The sequence below is a fragment of the Capsicum annuum genome, chromosome 3 (genome assembly GCF_002878395.1).
Source record: "Capsicum annuum cultivar UCD-10X-F1 chromosome 3, UCD10Xv1.1, whole genome shotgun sequence".
NCBI classification, from domain to species: domain Eukaryota; kingdom Viridiplantae; phylum Streptophyta; class Magnoliopsida; order Solanales; family Solanaceae; genus Capsicum; species Capsicum annuum.
In genome coordinates, this window is record NC_061113.1 from 163,382,047 (window position 1) to 163,388,046 (window position 6,000).

Here is a 6,000-nt window from a genome sequence, read left to right on the forward strand (position 1 = left end):
ATAGTTATGATTTCTTGAGCATTAAAGAAGTTTTACTTTCCATGAGACATATGCATGAGTTGAAAGTATTGCTTAAAGTTTCCTTTAGCCTTGAGTAATGAGAATAAGAGAAGAGTACAAATTTTAAAGCTGAAAGTATAATGACTCACAAGATTGTGTAACACGTTCCATTTTACATGATTCATGAGCTTCATATTTTATACTTATTCAACCCATGTGAGTCACTACATATTACATGCACGATTTGATTAAAGAGTATTGATGTTGTTTTATATAAATGCATGTACCCCTACATACTCAGTACATTTCCAAGTACTGATCTATATATACGTCTGTGTGCTACATTATCTTATAATGTAGGTTCAGGTGCTTAGTCCTAGCCTCGTCAGTGATATTTGAGTACCTCTATTTACATTTCTACAGTGGTGAGTCCTCATGGTTAGAGGACCTATCTTCAGACATTTCTGCGTTTGAGAGACTATGTTTTTACTTTTAGTTCATTTCGAGTCAGTTAGGGACCTGTCCCAATGTCTCTCTAGTTCATGGATTAGTAAAGGCTTTGTCAGGCTAGTTATCCGATTGTAGTTATGTTGCGGTTTTCGGTATTTTCTCCATATTTCCTTTCATATGATATGACTATGCTAGTGTTTGAATTATTTCATCTTAAAATGAGTGTTATCAGCTTGGGGCTACTTGTAGCGTCAAGCACTCTGTGATGTCCTGGGAGGAGATTTCGGGTCGTTACAAACTTGGTATCAGAGCCTAAGGTTTTAAAGGAGTCCTAGGGAGTCTGACAATCCGTGTTGTGTAGATTCTTAATCATTGGTATGTAGCACGCCACATCTATGAGCTAGAGGCTATAAGACATTTTAGGAAAAATTTATTTCTTTCTTTCAGATTCAATCGTGCCTACAGTTGTCCCTCTCATCTAATAATTCGTGCTCTTCTATTTCAGAAATGTCTCTCCAATGAGCGAATGTACGCTGAAATGATTATGAGAAACCCCTGCCTATTGATCCTTTAAATGAGACTATGTCTCATACCGATTTTTGGGTTGCCTTTCAGGCGTTAGCCCAAGCAGCCACCGCTAATGTTTGGGCCAATAACTAGGCCATATTTGCTAATCAATAGGGATGTGATGTAGCGACGGCTAGGATTCGTGATTTCATACGGATGAATCCGCTAGAGTTTTATGGGTTCAAGGTAGGTGAGGACCTACAGTTGTACCTAGAGAAGGTGAGAAAGATCACGTGGGTGATGCATATTTCTGAGGAAGAAAGTGTTGAGTTGGCATCTTACAGGTTGAATGGCATAACATATGACTGGGTTGTATCGTAGAGGAAGGGTGAAGGTGAAGATGCTACTCCTATGACTTGGGAGGTGTTCCAAGATGCATTTTGGACAATTTCTTTCTGCTTGAGATGAGGGAGGCAAATATTAAAGAGTTTATGAACTTAAGGCAGGGCTCCATGACTGTTAAGGAGTACTGCTTGAAGTTTAACTAGTTGGCCAAGTATGCTCCTGATTTGATTTCTGACACCCGAGCTAGTATTAGCAAGTTCGTGACCAGTGTTTCTGGGTTGGTACTAAAGGAGTGTAGGACTGTGATATTGCAAAGGGATATGGATCTGGCTAGGTTGATGATGCATGCATAATAGATATAGGAAGATAAGATTAGGGAGAGAGATCGAATGAGGGGTAACAAGAGGGCTAGATCTGAGCAGCATGAGTTTAGCTACCCTAGGTTCCATAGAGGGAACCACCCTCAGATTCAGAGGCATCCGTCTATGCCATTGCCTTCATTAGCTAGTGCTCCAATGCCTAGAAGCTGGCAGGAGCAAGGGGGTAGATCTTTTATGTCTAAGTCATAGAACAGTATTGGTAACAGTCCCCACTATCCTCCCTGTTCTAATTATGGTAGGAGTAATCTCGGGGAGTGTTTTGTAGATATGAGGAGTTTTTTTTGGTTATGGAAAGCAGGGGCATAGACTTAGAGATTTTCCTCATGCTAGATAGGGGAACAGATATGCCTGACCTCAGGCACAGGCCACTAGTGCACCAACTTCTGTACCCCATCCTTCCCCTGCTCAGGGTGCTTCATCTAGCACTACAGGAGGTCAGCTCCATAATAGATTCTATGCCTTACAATCCCATCAGAAGCAATAAAACTCTCCCGATGTTGTTACTGGTATGCTCCGTGTCTTTTACTTTAATGTCTATGTGTTGTTGGACCGTAGGTCAAGTCTCTCTTATATGACCCCACTTGTATCTATGAATTTCAAAATGGGTCTCAAAAAGAATCCTGAGCCTTTCCTTGTTTCTACACCCGTCAGGGAGTCAGTTGTTGCTAATCAAATATACAGAGATTGCCCTATTACTGTTCTTCATAGAGTAATACTTGCTGATTTGATAGAGTTCGACATGGTGGATTTTGACCTTATTCTGGATATGGATTGGCTTCATTTTTATTAGGCGTCTATAGACTATCGTACCCGTATGGTCAAGTTTTAGTGTCCTGATGAACCAGCTTTTGAGTGGTCCAGGAGTTTAGTATCTCCCAAGAGTTATTTTATCTCCTATTTCAAATCCAGAAAGCTAATGTCCAAAGGTTGCATCTATCACTTAGTTAGAGTTAAAGACACTAAGTTTGAGGTTCCAACTATTAAGTCAGTCAAAATTGTTAATGAGTTTCCAGTTGTTTTTCCTGAAGATCTCCCAGTGGTACCTCCCAATCGAGAAATAGAATTTGGGATTGACTTTCTTCCCGATACTTAGCCTATTTCTATTCTGCCATACCGTATGGCACCTGTTGAGCTTAAGGAGTTGAAAGAGCAACTCAAAGATCTTTTAGACAAAGGTTTCATACGGCCCATTATTTCTCTTTAGGGCGCGCCTATCTTATTCGTGCAAAAGAAAGATGGTTCTTTGCGTATGTGCATTGACTATCGTCAACTTAACAAGGTCACTGTAAAAAATAAGCATCCTCTTCCGAGAATTCATGACCTATTTGATCAGTTGTAAGGTGTAAGTTATTTCTTCAAGATAGACCTTAGATCTGGCTATCATCAACTTAAAGTAAGGGAATGTGATATTTCAAAAATAGCCTTCCGAACCCGCTACGGTAACTTTGAGTTTCTAGTCATGTCCTTCAGGCTAACCAATGCTCCATCCACCTTCATGGACCTCATGAATCTAGTGTTCAAGCCATATCTTAATATGTTTTTCATTGTCTTCATAGTTGACATTCTTGTATACTCCTGTAATGAGAATGACCATGCGAATCACCTTAGAGTTATCTTGCAAACTCTTAGAGATCACCAATGTTCACCAAATTCAGTAAGTGTGAATTTTTGCCAAGGTATATAGCCTTTCTGGGTTATATTATTTCCACCGAAGGTATTATAGTTGACCCCCAAAAGACATAAGCTATGAGAAATTAGCCTAGACCTATCTCTCTGTCTGACATTAAAAGTTTCTGGGGTCTAGCGAGATACTACCACTATTTTGTTGAAGGTTTCTCTTCTATTGTATCTCCTATGACCCAGTTGACCCAAAAGAAAGTTAAGTTCTAATGGGCCATTTCCTGTGAGAAGAGTTTTCAGGAGTTGAAGACTCGACTTACTTCAGCCCTGTGTTAACTTTGCTTGATAGTACAGATGGTTTTGTGGTGTATTGTGATGCCTCTAGAATTAGTTTGGGTTTTATGTTGATGCAAAGAGGTAAGGTTATATCCTATGCCTCTAGGCAGTTGAAGCCGCATGGGAAGAATTACCCAACCCATGATCTTGAGTTATCTGCTGTGGTCTTTGCTTTGAAAATCTGGAGACACTATCTTTATGGTGTTTATGTTGATGTGTTTACTGATCATAAGAGCCTGCAGTATGTATTTACTCAGAGGGAGTTGAATCTTAAGCAGAGAAAGTAGTGATAGTTGTTAAAATTCTATGATATGAGTCTGCTGTATCACCCGGGCAAGGCCAACGTAGTGACGGATGCCCTTAGCATATTGTCTATGGGTAGTGTTGCTCGTGTAGAGGAAGGGAAGAAAGTGTTAGCTCATGACGTGCATTTTCTGGCTATATTAGGTATAAGGTTACTTGATTTTATTGAGGGGAGTACGCTGGTGCAAAGTAGTTTCGAATCCTCTTTAGTTTCGAAAGTGAAGGAGAAGCAAGACCAGGATCCAAGTTTGTTCTGATTGAAGAAGTCATTTCAGGACCAAAAGGTAGAGGTTTTCTCCCAATAGGGAGATGTCATGTTGAGAGTGCAAGGTAGATTGTGTGTTCCATATATTGATGATCTGAGGTAAAGGATTATGGCTGAATTGAATGGCGCACGGTATTCTATTCATCCCGGCACCATCAAGATGTACCACGACTTATGGGAAATCTATTGGTGGAATAGTATAAAGAAGGATATAGCTAAGTCTGTAGCAAAGTGTGCAACGTGCCAACAGATTAAGGTAGAGCACCAAAGACCTGATGGTGTGATGCAAGAGTTTGGTATACCCACTTTGAAGTAAGAGGTGGTGAATATGGACTTCATGAATGGGTTGCCTCATTTGCGTCGTCATCATGATTATATTTAGGTTGTTGTGGATAGTCTGACTAAGTTCGCGCATTTCTTGCCCGTGCTCACATCTTATACAGCTGAGTATTATGCTAAATTCTATATTTGGGAGATTGTCAGGTTGCATGGAGTTCCCGCGTCCATCATTTCAGATAGGGGCACTCAATTTATTTCTCAGTTTTGAAGGGCATTTTGTCAGGGTCTTGGTACCCAAGTTCTTTTGAGTTCTGCTTTTCATCTGTAGAAAGATGGTCAGGTTGAGAGGACCATTCAGACCCTGACAGATATGTTGAGGACCTGTGCTCTTGATTTCAAAGGTAGTTGGGATGAGCATTTTCCATTGATAGAGTTTGCCTATAACAATAGTTACCATGCTAGCATCGGGATGGAACTATTTAAGGCTTTGTATGGTAGGAGATGTAGGTCACCCATAGGGTGGTTTGAAGTGGGTGAAGATACCGCAATTGGGCCTGATGTAGTGTTTGAAGCTATGGAGAAAGTTAAGTTTGTTAGAGAGAGGTTGAAGACCACTCAGAGTCACCAAAAGTCATATGCCGATGTGAGGAGAAGAGATCTTGAGTTTGAGGTAGGTGATTTGGTGTACTTGAAGATTTCACCCATTAAAGGGGTGAAGAGGTTTGGTAAAAAGGGAAAGCCTAGTCCCCGTTATGTTAACCCATATAGAGTCTTGAGCCGTTTTGGTAAGGTGGCTTATGAGGTTGATTTGCCCGCAGAGTTGTCAGCTGTTCATCCTATTTTTCATGTCTCCATGCTTAAGAAACATATTGGTGATTCCGTTGTAGTGGATCCCTCAGAGAGTGTTGATATTCAGAACAGTCATTCCTTCGATGAGATTCCTGTTGAGATCCAAGATTTTCAGATCAGTTGACTAAGGAACAAAAAAGTTCCCTTGGTTAAAGTTTTATGGCAGAACCAGTCTGTTGAGGGTGTTACTTGGGAGGCAGAACCAGACATGTGAGCCAAGTACCCATACCACTTCTTCGTGAGTTCAGATCAAGCCAAAGGTATTATTCTTTCTTAACTTAGCCCTTCGAATCTATAGTGCATAGCTATGTATCTATTCTTGCATGAGTACTTGTAATTTCTAAGGTATTTAAGAGTTTAGAGAGATCAGCTATGTGTACTTTGTTTTTTTGGTGTTCCTAGTCCAACTAGTGACATTTGAGGATGAATATTTCCAAGAGGGAGATATTGTAACACCCTGCAAAATTCTCTCATAGAATGAACCTTAGGGTGTGTCAAGTGAGGTGTGATTCTGACCCTAAAAGATTGAGAAGCAACTTTCTAAATGAGTATCGTGTTAACCATATAGAATTTCCCCAATTTTGTCTTTTTATCACATGGGAAATTTGTTAAGCTTTCCTTCGATATAAGATTCACCCAAATCTGATACCCGAATAAGAAGTTACG